General features: G+C 40.3%; 1 non-coding gene across 1 annotated transcript; it reads left to right on the forward strand.

Moving 5' to 3' along the window:
• The first annotated feature begins 2483 nt into the window (after positions 1-2483).
• On the forward strand, positions 2484-2555 carry TRNAC-ACA (transfer RNA cysteine (anticodon ACA)). The gene has a single exon. It is a non-coding gene; the product is annotated as a tRNA-Cys (tRNA).
• Positions 2556-15745: the final 13190 nt, after the last annotated feature.

Below are 15745 nucleotides of genomic sequence, written 5' to 3' on the forward strand. Positions count from 1 at the left end.
TTGTCTGGCAGCTCTGCACAGGCCACACTGGATAGCAAAGAGACCCAAATGTTAGTACAATGTTAGGGTGGGCAGGAGAAGCGAGGAACAGAGAAGTAGATCTGAATGCCATTTACTGTTTTTAACATTTTTTGAATGATTTTTTTGAAGTAGAGCTGATTTACAATATTTTATTAGTTTCAGGGGTACCACATAGTGATTCAATAATTTTGTAGATTACACTCCATTTAAAGTTATAAAATATTGGCTGTATTCCTGGTTTTATAAAATGTATCTTTGTAGCTTATTTATCCTACACAGAGCAGTTTTGATCCGTTAGTTTCCTGCCCATATCTCGCCCCTCCCCTGCCCTATCCCATTTATTTAAAATGGTCTTTTAAAAACTACCTTATTTTATAGTCGAGAATAGTTGGTTAACAATGTTGTGTTAGTTTCAGGTGTGCAGCAAAGCAATTCAGTTAGACATGTATCTGTTCTTTTTCAAAATCTTTCCCCATTTAGGTTATTTAAAAATATTGGGTAGAGTTCCCTGTGCTGTACAGAAGGTCCTTGTTGATGATCTATTTTATATACAGTAAGTGTGCAGATGCTAATTCCTAATTTATCCCTTCTCCCCTACCCTTTCCCTTTGGTAACTCTTAAGTTCATTTTTGAATTCACTGAGTCTGTTCTTGTTTTGTAAATAACTTCATTTGTATCATTTTTTAGATTCCACATATAAGTGATATCATATGATATGTCTTTGTCTGACTTCATTTAGTATGATACTCTCTAGGTTCATCCATGGTGCTGCAAATGGCATTATTTCGTTTTTATGACTGAGTACTATTCCTTTGTATATATGTACCACATCTTAATCCATTCATGTGTGAATGGATTTAGACTGTTCCCATGTCTTGGCTACTGTAAATAGTGCTGCTCTGAACATTAGGGTGCATTTATCTTTTTGAATTAGAATTTTCATCTTTTCTGGATATATGTCCAAGAGTGGTAACTCTATTTTTAGTTTAAGGAACCTCCATAGTGGCTGTACCAACTTATATTCCTACCAACAGTGTAGCAGGGCTCCTTTTTCTCCACACCCTCTCCAGCACTTATTGTTTGTAGACTTTTTGATGATGGCCATTCTGACTGTGTAAGGTGAGATACCTCATTGCTGTTTTGCTTTGCACTTCTCTAATAATTAGTGATGTTGAGCACCTTTTCATGTGCTTTTTGGCCTTCTGTATGTCTTTGGAGAAATGTCTGTTTAGATCTTCTGCCCCTTTTTTGATTGGGTTGCCTGTTAAATATCATTTACTCTTATTTCTCACTTTTCTTACATACTCTTTAAAATTGTAAATTAGGTTGTCCTCTCATACTTGGAAATCAAGGGTAAACCAGCTTCTCTTGGTCTCTAAAAGTAGACAAGATTTCTGGTTGATAGCTCGGATCAGTTTTATTAACCCAAAACTACCTCTCAACTTGGCACCTCTTCAGCCAGAAACAAACATATTATTCACCCTGGATTGTCCTGAAAGGGGTAAGAGAAATGAGTGTAATTTAAGGAGACGGTCCTTAATTAAAGGAGCCACTTGGTAAACTTCAATGGCTGCCTTGTTTTGGCTAGGCAATTTTTTTAAATTTTAATATACTTTTCCAAATCTTCTTGTTTGTTGGAGAGTTTATCATAGTTGGCTTTTACCTGGTAAATTTTTATTTAATCTGTGGCGGATGCTGTGTCAGGTTGACCGGATTTCAGGATAGGCATTGTATCCTCCTGCCAAAGCAGTGAATGCAGCCCGTTGTGTGGTGAGTTCTCAGCGTGACACAGTACCCAGGATTTCAGTGCAGCCAGAGGGGTGAATAGGGTAGATTTTTTTATTTGCATGCACAAAGTCTCCCTCCTCCAACTACCCCTCTGAGTGGGCTTTCCTCCACTCCACATGTATATTTTCACTATTAACCTAATGTCACACATTTTGTCGGTTACCATTATATTATGTGTGGGTAGAGGTGCTGTAGCAATGAGTGACTGCTGCATGTAGTCAAACAGACCAATCCAGAATGATCATATGATTTTAGTGAACACCCTGCATCACCACTTACCACTTGCAGAACTGAGGGAGTGTCTGTGTGTGTATACACACACACACACACACATACAAAATCTGGTTTCGCCCCCAACATTTTTTCCCCTGTGGCATTGCAGAACTCTGGAACCGAAAGGAATTTACAGATGGGAAAGTTTATCTGCATTATTTAAAGACAAAGAAACTGAGGCCTAGACAGGAAAGGGGGCCAGATGCCACAGGCCACAGAGCTAGTAAGGAAGTTCAGGGATTGGAATACAGATTTCCAGATCCTGGCCTCTCTGTGTATCTCACCATGTTAAATCCTCATACTTGATTCTTAAAGAAACATGGATCTTCAAGACTGGAGACCCATGTGAAAAAGCACATGAAAAGATACTCAACATCACTAATTATTAGAGAACTGTGACTTCCCTGGTGGCTCAGATGGTAAAGCGTCTGCCTACAATGCAGAAGACCTGGGTTCGATCCCTGGGTTGGGAAGATCCCCTGGAGAAGGAAATGGCAACCCACTCCAGTGTTCTTGCCTGGAAAATTCCATGGACAGAGGAGCCTGGTAGGCTACAGTCCATGGGGTCGCAAAGAGTCAGACATGACTGAGCGACTTCACTTCACTTTGCAAATCAAAACTACGATGAGGTATCACCTTACACTAGTCAGAATGGCCATCATTAAAAGTCTACAAATGATAGATGCTGGAGAGGATATGGAGAAAAGGGAACTCTCCTACACTCTTGGTGACTTACAGTGTTGAAAAAAAAACTCATTAATTTAGAAGTTATCTGCAAAGATATGCCTTGAACTCAGGTCTCTGGACTCCCAGACCAGAGCCATTTAACTGTTCTGTAGTAGAGGTATTGAGTGCTGTTTAGATGTACTTGGAAATGCATAGTGAAAATAGTTTTAAAAATTCCCTGAACCCTATACCCTGTAGTTCTTGGCCTGTTCAAGCCCTGACCTCATCATCTGATTGCTGTCTGTATTTTTCTTAAACATGTTGAGGAACTGTAGAGAAGTGGCTTAGAGTGTGCTGAGACAGCCCACTGATTTGATATTATAACACTTCCAGTCAACAGAGTTAATTACTTCAAATGTGCAGCTTAAGTGTATCCATTGAATGAGATCAGAATCAGTTCCTGGAAATCAGGCTTTGATAATGAGAGCTTTGCAAGGCAAGAGCCACAGTGAAGGGGAAGCAGCGCAGTGGGGTTCTAATATCTTGGTACCACATTGCCCCTGTCAGGGTTGACTGGAAGGGAAGTGGGTATCTTGTCCTACCCTCTTTGACCTGCTCATTATAGAAGTCCCCTAGTATTTCCAAGTAGGAGCTACACAGGGCTGCCCACTTCAGAATCCTGTCCCCCATGGGTTGTCTTCCCATGGCAACCCTCTGTATGCTGGACTGTTCTTCTCTACCTACCCTCAGTACACCTTCTTCCACCCCCGCTGGCCTGTTTTGGGTTCCAGGTCTATCTTCTGCTCTCCTTTATGATGGTCAGGGGTCTCACTCACTGGTCTATTTGAGGACACTACTGTTAAAATATGGAGAATTTATCATTTGTGGGATCTGCAACTCTGTCAGTCAGCTAGGGCTGCCATAAGTATATATAATACTTTAAACTGGGTGACTTAAACAAAATAAATTTGTTTTCCCATAGTTCTGGAGGCTGAAAGTCCAAGATCAAGGTGCTGGCAGGGTGGACTTATCCTGGGGGTTCTCCCTTTAACTTGCAGAAGGTCACCTTCTTGTAGTATCTTTACATGGCTAAAATTTCTCTGTGCACAGGCATCCCTGGTGTCTGTCTCCTCTTATAAGGACACCAGTCATATTGGATTAGGGCCTGGCTCTTATGACCTCATTTAACCTTAGTTGTCTCCCTAAAGCTCTCACTTCCAATACAGCCGTACTGGGGATTAAGTACTATAACCTGTGAATTTTGAAGAGGCAAGACTGAGTCCATAACAGGACCACAGGTAGGTTCCTCTCTAATAGAGATGTCCGCAGCCTTATCTCAGAGCAGTAACTCTCTGACTGTGTATGTCATCTCCAGAGGCAAGTGAGGAATGTGATGTGGACAGAGACCTCTACCCCTGTATACACATCTCCAAGGCTGCCTACAAATACAGCCAGATCTGAACAATTAAAGATCTGCATTCCAAATCTGCAGGTGATAGACAAGTTGAATGATAAAACCTCCTGCCCAGGTGGCATTTTCAGTAGGCTCAGAGAAATACCAAAGGGATGCGCCCAGAGTCCTCACCAGTTAGCCAGTTTCATTTTGTTTGAGGACTTGGATTTCATTTTAATTATTTAATTTTGGAATGTAGGGAGATGTATTATATATGGGTTAGTTATATATAAATGTGAGTGTTATGTATCTATGGAAATATGTTTTTTCACTCTAAGCTTTGAGAAGGTTACAGAAAGTTCATATGTTAGACTAGATGTTAGAAACCAAGGTCACCACAGTCAGGGGTATCATTGTGCATCATGAGGCCACTGACTATGCAAGTGAGCCAGGCATCTGCATTAGGCACCAGTAATAATGATAATAGTTGACTGTGAACAAACCATGATTTTTATGTCTTCACTGTGACTCTGTGAGGGTGGTGTTCTATAGAACAGGAAATGAGGCGTACTTTGCTCAGGGTCAGACAACTACTAAGTGTGGCAGGAGTACCTGTCTGATAATGAAATGCAGGTATTGTGCTCACTCTGAATAAAACACAAATACTTAGTGATGAAAAACAGGGCAAGGAACTTTCCTGGCACTCCAGTGATTAGGATTTCACCCTCTAATGCAGGGGGCTAGGTTCCATCCCTGGTTGGAGAGCTAAGATCCCACATGCCCTAGTAGCCAAAAATAAAAACATAAAACAGAAGCAATATTGTAAAAAAAATCAATAAAGACTTAAAAAAAAAAAAAGAAAAGCAGGGATAATCCATGTTGTTGTCTCAGTGTTGCAGCATTTGAAAGATTGAGGTGATTGGTTGGAGGATAAGTTGCTGGAGAAACCCCAAAGAGACGTGACCTGAGCCAAACCTTGAAACATAAATAAAATTCAGAGAGGAACAGAGGTGGGGAAAGAGAGTATGCTAAATCGGAAGCATGTGCTGAGTCACTTCAGTCATGTCCAACTCTGCGATGCCATGGACTGTAGCCCACCAGGCTCCCTTGGTCCATGGGATTCTGCAGGCAAGAATACTGGAGTGGGTTGCCATTTCCTTCTCCAGGGGATCTTCCTGACCCAGGGATCATACCTGAGTCTTCTATGGCTCCTGTATTGCAGGCAGATTCCTTACCACTGAGCCACCGGGGAAGCAGAACTGGAGGCAGAAATGGCAAATTGAGTGGAGAGAACCAGAAGACTTTCTGGCAAGACTTTATGTAAAGGTTTGGAAATACAAATGAAGAGAGGCTGTGTTCCTATTTGTCAAGACAGACTCTGGACTCCACCTTGAAGGGGAAGCAAAGCTTGTGTTGAATCTCAGAGTGGCTTGGATCTAGACTGGTCAGTTTTCACAGACAGCAGTTCACCTGCATCCGAGAAGTGAGCTTTTTAGTCAATATGTAGGAATTTGTCTATTGAAACTGTTTTAATAGCAAATAGCCACTAGCCCTTCTGCTTACTGAAAAATAATAAATGTCAGGAACATAAAAAAAAAATTTCTGTAGCTTTTTGTAGCTTTGCTGTTTCATGGGTGCAGATGGACTTGAATGGAATTGTTGTTTATTTGTGCCACAGTCTGAGTGAAAGTGTGAACCAGAAAAAACATTCTACACAATCATTCATCTTACGTTCTCAGTAAAAAACATGCTTCGTGTTGTCAGTTCAGATTTTGAGACTCCGATGACACAGGCTCAATTACCTTGAAGTCATTGAATTCTCATCCATTAGATGAAGATGTATATGAAGATGACCTCAGAATTCATTACTTTCCAACATATGTGTCCTCTTTCTTCATGGATTTACATGATCCACCACTTTAGTTATGTCAGTGGAGGTATCAGTGTGTTTCCAACCAAAGGCAGCTTCTTACACATTTCTGGATCTCTTATATATAGATCTAAATGCTCACATTGCCTTTTTCCTAAACTAGATTTCTCTTCTCTTAGGAGATGAAGTAATAGAGAACAGAGGACTTTGGTGAGAACTTTTATTACACAGTAATTTTAAATTTAAGAAATTGTTTCACAGAGATGGTATCAGAAGTAACAGGAATAAGTTGTTGTGGAAGTGAGAGCATTACCACTATGATATCGGATGTGAGGATAGTAGACAGCCAGAGGAGGGAAAGCTGGCTGGGAAATTCTCAAAATTCCAGTCCGTAGGGTAAATCTTTAAGGGAGGGGTGCTTGGAGACAGTAGGCTTTGTGATGGAATCATGTTAAACCAGCATGTCCTCAAACTGTCATTCTATAAAATGGACAAAACCCAATTTCTCATATCATCAAATGTCATTTTCTGAGCACCACTTCCTGTGTCAGGGAAGGGAAATATCAAGGAACATAAGTGAATGGTCCCAGTCTAGGAGATCATGGTTTACTTCTGGAGGCTTAGACCTAACTCAAGCATAACTGACATACAATACATAGCAATTTATAGGAAATCCTAAACCATCACCCAGAACCCAGCAGTTTGCAAATAATGCTGTGCATCAGAATCAGCTGGGGGCTTGTAAAAGGACAGAGTCTCAGGCTGTATTCCTGGAAATTCTGAGTTGGAGCCTTTGCTTCTCGGTTGGTTTTTGTTTTTTAACAAGCTCCAAGTCCATTAAAGACTGCTGGTGAAGACAATAAGGGTATGGGGGAGTGGGGTGGACAATCACTTTGGACTGGGGCATAATGGAAACTGCACCCCCCCCCCACCCCCAGCACTGAGCACAGAGGTGGAAGATACAGGTTCATAGAGCTGAGGGTATATGCATGTGGAGACAATCGGGGTGGAGTGAGGGGGTTTAATAGGAGGTGGTGTCCACTGGGTAAATGCCTGGATGGCCTGTGGACTAACTCCACTCTGTGAGAGCAGGAAGAGAAGACTGGCTTGGTTCTTTCAGACAGGGATCTTGATGGTCTGGCAAGGCTAGTGGAAGGGAGGAGAAAGTAGGTATTGGATCTTTTATTGGGCACGCGCCTGGTAAAGCCCCTTGGGAGAAAGAGGAGGGTGGGTGGGTGCCTATGTCTTTTTCCCTTCCTGTCTGCTCAGTGAAGCTAACTGATCTCTAGCACAATGTACTAGGTGTACATTAAACAAAACACTAAGATTAGCCAATCCACTTACCTCCCCCAAAGGAGCTCGCTCACCCAGAGGAAGCCTGACAAATGACCACGTAAAATATTATGCTTTTAAGAAGGTCCCTTATATCTCAGAGAGTCAATAGTCCATTATGTCAGTTCCCATCCACTGGCTTCTTTCTCAGCTATTTATATTTCCATTTAGTTGAAGCATAGGCAAAGCTCACCAAGGCCCAGAAAATTAGAGTTATCAGAGCCTCGTTAGTTATCTCTTCTACAACCATCTATCTTTTTCATTCCACCCACTCTGGGCCCAGCAGTTTGGCTCCTGCTTTCACTTCCTTTTGAGACTTTCCAGTGTGAGGTCCTGCTTTTTCCAATGTCTCCACTGCTGATCCTTTGACTATATCTTTTCCTCTTCTGTTCTTCTGGTATTTGTTTTTTTCATGGGGAGAAGAGAAGAGAAAAATGAAGACTTGGTGAGAGAAAACGTTTTCTGTACCGGTTTTCCTGCATTCTGTTGTCTTCTCTGTTTTTTTTTTTTTTTTTTTTTCAAATTTAAATTTATTTAATTGGAGGCTAATTACTTTACAATATTGTATTGGTTTTGCCATACATCAACATGAATCTGCCACAAGTGTACACATGTTCCCAATCCTGAACCCCCCTCCCACCTCCCTCCCCATACAATCCCTCTCGGTCATCCCAGTGCACAAGCCCCAAGCATTCTGTTTCCTGCATCGAACCTGGACTGGCGATTTGTTTCTTATATGATATTATACATGTTTCAATGCCAGTCTCCCAAATCATCCCACCCTCACCCTCTCCCACAGAGTCCAAAAGACTGTTCTGTACATCTGTGTCTCTTTTGCTGTCTCGCATACAGGGTTATCCTTACCATCTTTCTAAATTCCATATATATGCATTAGTATACTGTATCGGTGTTTTTCTTTCTGGCTTACTTCACTCTGTATAATCGGCTCCAGTTTTATCCACCTCATTAGAACTGATTCAAATGTATTCTTTTTAATGGCTGAGTAATACTCCATTGTGTATATGTACCACAGCTTTCTTATCCATTCATCTGCTGATGGGCATCTAGGTTGCTTCCATGTCCTGGCTGTTATAAACAGTGCTGTGATGAACATTGGGGTACACGTGTCTCTTTCAATTCTGGTTTCCTCCGTGTGTATGCCCAGCAGTGGGATTGCTGGGTCATAAGGCAGTTCTATTTCCAGTTTTTCAAGGAATCTCCACACTGTTCTCCATAGTGACTGTACTAGTTTGCATTCCCACCAACAGTGTAAGAGGGTTCCCTTTTGTCCACACCCTCTCCAGCATTTATTGCTTGTAGACTTTTGGATCGCAGCCATTCTGACTGGCATGAAATGGTACCTCATAGTGGTTTTGATTTGCATTTCTCTGATAATGAGTGATGTTGAGCATCTTTTCATGTGTTTGTTAGCCATCTGTATGTCTTCTATGGAGAAATGTCTATTTAGCTCTTTGGCCCATTTTTTGATTGGGTCGTTTATTTTTCTGGAGTTGAGCTGCAGGAGTTGCTTGTATATTTTTGAGATTTTACTTCTCTGTTTATGTCCTATACCTTGCACACTCATTGGTCTGTGCGCTCAGTCATGTCTCACTCTTTGTGACCCCTGGACTATAGCCTGCCAGGCTCCTCTGTCCATGGACTTTTCCAGGCAAGAATTCTGGAGTGGGTAGCCATTTCCTTCTCCAGGCAGTCTTCCTGACCCAGGGATTGATTCCAGGTCTCCTGCATTGCAGGCAGAGTCTTTACCATCTGAGCTTCCAACGAAGTCCTCTTGCTGGCCTAATCTTCCTTAAACAGCTCTCAGAATCACAGGAGCTAGGACAGGTATATATTGACACTGAGATAAACTGCCTTGAAAAATAAAGTTAGGGAGTAAGAAGAAATACTTGAAAGGGGGAACTTACCATCACAAAGACAATCTGTTCCACTGTTGGACAGTGTGGATGGTTGAAAAAGTATTCCTCTGTTCAGTGCTATGAGGATGATCTCAGAACTGTCCAGCTATTTTTGCCTTCTGAAGTTACACAAAATATATCACCTTGTTCTTTTACAGTATAGAACTCTGTATGTATGTAGAATTTCCACACACATACATGTACACAATCATACATACACACACAGAGCCTCAAAGTCTTCTCTTTTCCAGCTAAGCACCTCTACTACTACTACTACTAAGTCGCTTCAGTCGTGTCTGACTCTGTGTGACCCCATGGACTGCAGCGTACCAGGCTCCCCCGTCCCTGGGATTCTCCAGGCAAGAACACTGGAGTGGGTTGCCATTTCCTTCTCCAATGCATGAAAGTGAAAAGTGAAAGTGAAGTCACTCAGTCGTGTCTGACTCTGAGCGACCCCATGGACTGCAGCCTACCAGGCTCCTCCATCCATGGGATTTTCCAGGCAACAGTACTGGAGTGGGGTGCCATTGCCTTCTCCCAAGCACCTCTAGTTCTTGCAATTATGACTCAACAATTTTCTTCTCACTTACTGTCCTTTTGACCAACTCGGGTCATAAAACTGACTGTAGAACTCAAGATACAGTCAGACCACACAAAAGGACTTTTCCTCCCTTTTATTGGGTACTGTGCTTTTGTTCAAACACCCTAGCTTACATTAGCATTTTGAAAGCCAGTGACACTGTTGATACCTATCATGCTTGCAGTCAACTAAGATCTATAGACTTGCAATCTAAGTTAAGGACTTGAAAGACATCTCTGTTCAATTTAATCTTGTGAGTTTGGCCCATATTGTCTTCTGGCAAGATCTTTCTAGATGATGATTCTTTCAGCAATGGCTCTCCTTCCTAACTTTATGTAATCTCCAATTTGATAAGAAAACTGTCAATTTTTTTCATAATATATTGTCGAGTATAATAAGTTAAAAACAGTTTTATAATGCAATCTTACTTTACTGAAAATACCTGTTATTTGTACAAAAACAATCTGGATGAAGATATACTAAAATGTTAACAGTCCTTATCTCTGATTATAAGACTTACAATTTTTAATTTTTGGTTATACCTTTGTCTGAGTTACTAACTTAGTTACTTTTAAAAGGAGTCCTTCTAACTGAAAAGACTGGTTTTGAATGTATGGTATCTATTGTTACCTAATTGCTGTGAGTTTCTTGAGTCTTTAACTTGACAAAGTTTCTTGAGAACAGGGAAGCTATGCTTCATAATCTCCCAAGGAGCTGGCACAAATCTTGACTGACTGGGTTTGCTTTTAAATTAACTTGTCCTTCCTCCAGTGCTGAAGACATGGCCTTTGGTTTGACTTTTCTCTCGTTTATATCAATGTCTTAAAATAATGGGAACACATGTTTTATCTACATCAACACTTAAGCAAATAAGGCTGATTCATTTACTGGTGAATGATTATTCGGTGGGTTAACAAATCTGTTTAGCCAATTGAAAGCCTATTATTTTGATTTACCATGGTTGGCTCATAATTCTACAATGTAAACATAAATAATGGAATAATTTTGGTGAGAGACTATTGGTGAACCCTCCAAGTACTGTTTTGTTGAGACCAGCACTGTGCTAAGAATTCCTACAAATGGACATGAAGACAGGACTCTTGATGTCAACTCTGGGAGATGGTGAGGGACAGGGAGACCTGGCGTGCTGCAGTCCATGGGGTGACAAGGAGTCGGATGTGACGAGGCAACTGAGCAACAGCAGCAGTTGGTGAGGTAAGACTTCCAAGAGCAAAAAGGTGTCAGGATACATATTGGGACATTGATTGGTGTTTGATACTGTCTTTAGGTCATTACATTTCTCTCTTCAACAGAGCATTTGGTCAAGGAGAATGAGGGGTGAGAATAGGACTTTGTCCTCCAGTTGTAACCCCTAGAAGATAACAAACTGAAACTCATAGAAAAGTTATTCATATACATTTTTTTCTACATATTTGTTTTAGAAAAATGTAGAAATTATAATTTTTCTATTAGGTAGAAATAATTTACTATGGCCAAGTGATCCCCTCCCCTTCTCAGTCTTCCTTGCTCCCTGCATCCCACAGTGCTGTCCACTCTGTATCTCTGAGGCAGACTCGGTGGACCATGGTTCTTCCATCTCCCACTGCTTTCCCGTTATCTGGGGTCTCTGGGAAAGATGGGCTGAGAAGGTCCTTTGTCCTTCAGTAACCACACATAGTTTACATGGAAAATCTGACTCTGATAAGGCCCTGTGTGCTCACCAAAGGCAAAAACCATGAGGAGGTACTACAAAATTATCTAATTTATATATGTCATTAACTTGTAACCAATGCTTCACTCTTAAAGTCTGGTACCCCTCCTTAGGTAAGGATTTTTTTTCCCTTCATTCTTATCGACTTTTCTCATTCTTGAAAAGCCTAAAAACTGGCCTAGAAAATGAATGACTCTTTCCCTCTCTGCCTTTCTCTCTCTATTCTTCCTTCCCTCCCTTCCTCTTAGACTATAATTCTATTGAATCCTCCACACAACAAAGAAAAAGAAGAATTATTACCTTCTCTTTAAGTTTCAGATTTTTCACCTTTAAGAAGGAGAAGAAAATTCCCCAAATTTGCACAGCTAATGAGGGGCAGAGGCATGATTCAAAAAGAAATCTTTCTACTCCAAAGCTAGTATCAACCTCTTGACCAAATAATAGGTACCAGCAGGGCAGGTACTGGCCTCCATCTCTCTCCTTCTAGGACCTGATATAGATCTTGGCAGAGGATGATCACCAATAAATTTTCTTTGAATTGCATTTTAGTTTGGATCTCAGAACCCTGAGTTGGACAGAACCTCACACGTCACCCAATACCTTGCTCCCATAAGGCAGGGACGCACCTGCCAATCTGGAAGGAATGGGTCTTATTTAATTCTCCTTGCTTCTCTCATCACCCCTGAACAGCTCTTCAGGCCAGAGTCCTATACCATGGAGCATGCTGATTTGTCTTTTAACTAAATATTTTTTTTCATATAAATAAGATTAATATATTTTCATTATAGAAAATAAGCTCAGTAAAAAGAAAATTTTAAGCCATACAGATATTTTTAAACAAAAATGCAGTCATCTGATACAAACTTTTATAACCAATTCCTTCACTCAGCAATGTATGGTAAACATCTTGCAATGTTAATGATTATAGATGAATATCATCTTCTATGATCCCATAGCTTTGTGCTGGATGGATGGCTGGATAAATTATCAGTCATTAGCTAGTTCCTTGCAGATTAGATAACAACTCTTAAAACTTTCAAATAAATTGTTTCTAGATGATGTCATTCATCCAGAGATTTGCTAGCAGGAGTGCAAGAGTCACTCATTTCTCAAGTTTGCTTCACTTTAAGTCTAGGCCATACTATACATCTGCAATGGATCAGAGAAGAAGACATTTTTGTGTGTACATGGAAATATTACATTTAACTTGGTACACTGTAGCACAAAATGTATCAAATGGTTAAGAAAGTATAAACAGTTCAGATGTAAAACTCAGAATTAATTTAAAATGACATATATATAGAATCAGTTCCAAAAGCAACAGCCTATCATATATGAAAATATGTTTTAATGTGAGAAAAATGTATAAATAGTGTTCTAATATTATGATCAACAAGGTAATGCTTATTTAACTTATAGGAAATAATGTGTTTGTTAATTTAATGTTTTATATTTCCTTCTTCCTAGTTCTTTTGGGGGGAAATGATAAAATTGTTTTCTACCTATGAATTTTTGTGTATCAGACAAGATACAACATGAAAAACAAACAGAAGGCATTTAACACAGAGAGCTAGTTATAAAAGATGAAGAGACGAAATTGATGTTGATCCAATAGAGAGAACCATATGTACTACCAGAAACCACCAAAGAAGGATTGCTGACACCAAAGTTAGAATCATCAAAGCAATGAAGCCACTTCCACAGTTGCCACCAGATGCCAAAGAAGAAAAGGAGGGATAATAACAACTTTTCTCTACTCCTAGTATGTGGAACCCATTAGAAAGGGAGTTGCACAAAAGTCTGAGCAGTGTATGGACAGTCAGGTATGGGAATGACAGACAATAGATAAATAACTGACACTATTACCTTCCTACCACTTGGAAACACGGAGGAAGCTTCATATGGATCACAGCCTTGTCTGACCCAATGAAACTATGAGCCATCCAAGATGGATTGGTCATATTCAAGAGTTCTGATAAAACATAATCCACTGGAGAAGGGAAAGGCAAACCACCTCGGCATTCTTGTCTTGAGAACCCCATGGACAATATGAAAAGGCAAAAAGGACACTGAAAGATGAACTCTCCAGGTTGGTAGCTGCCCAATATGTTACTGGAGAAGAGTGAAGAAATAACTCCAGAAAGAATGAAGAGGCTAAGCCAAAGTGGAAACAATGCCCAGTTGTGGATGTGATTGGTGGTGAAAGTAAAGTCCGATGCTATAAAGAGCAATATTGCATAGGAACCTGTAATGTTAGGTCCATGAATCAATGTAAATTGGAAGTGGTCAATCAGAAGATGGCAAGAGTGAGCATTGACATTTTAGGAATCAGTGAACTAAAATGGACTGATATGGGTGAATTTAACTAGATGACCATTATATCTGCTACTGTGGGCAAGAATCCCTTAGAAGAAATGGAGTAGCCCTCATAGTCAACAAGAGTGTGAAATACAGTACTTGGGTGCAATCTCAAAAACGACAGAATGATCTCTGTTCATTTCCAAGGCAAACCATTCAATATCACAGTAATCCAAGTCTATGTCCCAACCACTAATGTTGAAGAAGCTGAATGGTCTATGAAGACCTACAAGACTGTCTAGAACTAACACCAAAAAAAGATGTCCTTTTTCATCATAGGGGATTGGAATGCAAAAGTAGAAGTCAAGAGATACCCGAAGTAACACAAATTTGTCCTTGGAGTATAAAATGAAGCAGGGCAAAGGCTAATAGAGTTTTGCCAAGAGAACACATTGGTCATAGCAAACACCCTCTTCCAAAAACACAAGAGACAACTCTATACATGGACATCACCAGATGGTCAATACTGAAATCAAACTGATAATATTCTTTGCAGCTGAAGATGGAGAAACTCTATACAGTCAGCAAAAACAAGACCAGGAGCTGACTATTGCTCAAATCATGAACTTGTTGAAGCAAAAGAAACACTGATGTATGGAACAGTCTTATGGACTCTGTGGGAGAGGGAGAGGGTGGGAAGATTTGGGAGAATGGCATTGAAACATGTAAAATATCATGTATGAAACGAGATGCCAGTCCAGGTTCAATGCACGATACTGGATGCTTGGGGCTAGTGCACTGGGACGACCTAGAGGGATGGTATGGGGAGGGAAGAGGGAGGAGGGTTCAGGATGGGGAGCACATGTATACCTGTGATGGATTCATTTTTATATTTGGCAAAACTAATACAATTATGTAAAGTTTAAAAATAAAAAAAAAAAGAAGAAAACAGAAAAAAAAAAAAAAGAAAAACTCAGACTTAAATTGAAGAAACTAGGGAAAACCACTAGACCATGCAGGTATGACTTAAATCAAATCCTTTATGACTATACAGTGGAGGTGACAAGTAGATTCAAGGGATTACATCTGACAGAGTGCCTGAAAAACTATGGATGGAGGTTCATAACATTGTACAGGAGGCAGTGATCAAAAGCATCTCCAAGAAAAAGAAATGTAAAAATGCAAAATGGTTATCTGAGGAGGCCTTACAAATAACCGAGAATAAAAGAGAAGTGAAAGGCAAAGGAAAAAAGGAAAGATATACCCATCTGAATGCAGAGTTCCAAAGAATAGAAAGGAGAGACAAGAAAGCCTTCCTAAGTGTACAATGGAAAGAAATAGAGGAAAACAATGGGAAACAATAGAGGAAAAGAATGGGAAAGACTAGAAATCTCTTCAAGACAGTTGGAGTTACCAAGGGAACATTTCATGCAAAGATAGGCACAATAAAAGACAGAAATGGTATGGTCCTAACAGAAGCAGAAGATATTAAGAAAAGATGGCAAGAATACACAGAAGAACTATACAAAAAAGATCTTCATGACCCAGATAACTACAATGGTGTGATCACTCACCTAGAGCCAGACATCTTGGAGTGTGAAGTCAAGTAGGCCTTAGGAAGCATCACTACGAACAAAACTAGTGGAGGTGATGGAATTCCAACTGAGCTATTTTAAATCCTAAAAGATGATGCCGTGAAAGTGCTACACTCAATATGCCAGTAAATTTTGAAAATTCAGCAGTGGCCATGAGACTGAAAATGGTCAGTCTTCATTCCATTCCCAAAGAAGGGCAATGCCAAAGAATGCTCAAACTACCACACAATTGCACTCATTTCACATGATAGCAAAATAATGCTCAAAATCCTTCAAGCTAGGCTTCAGCAGTATGCGAACCT

Source organism: Bos indicus, chromosome 15 (assembly GCF_029378745.1).
Source record: "Bos indicus isolate NIAB-ARS_2022 breed Sahiwal x Tharparkar chromosome 15, NIAB-ARS_B.indTharparkar_mat_pri_1.0, whole genome shotgun sequence".
NCBI lineage: Eukaryota > Metazoa > Chordata > Mammalia > Artiodactyla > Bovidae > Bos > Bos indicus.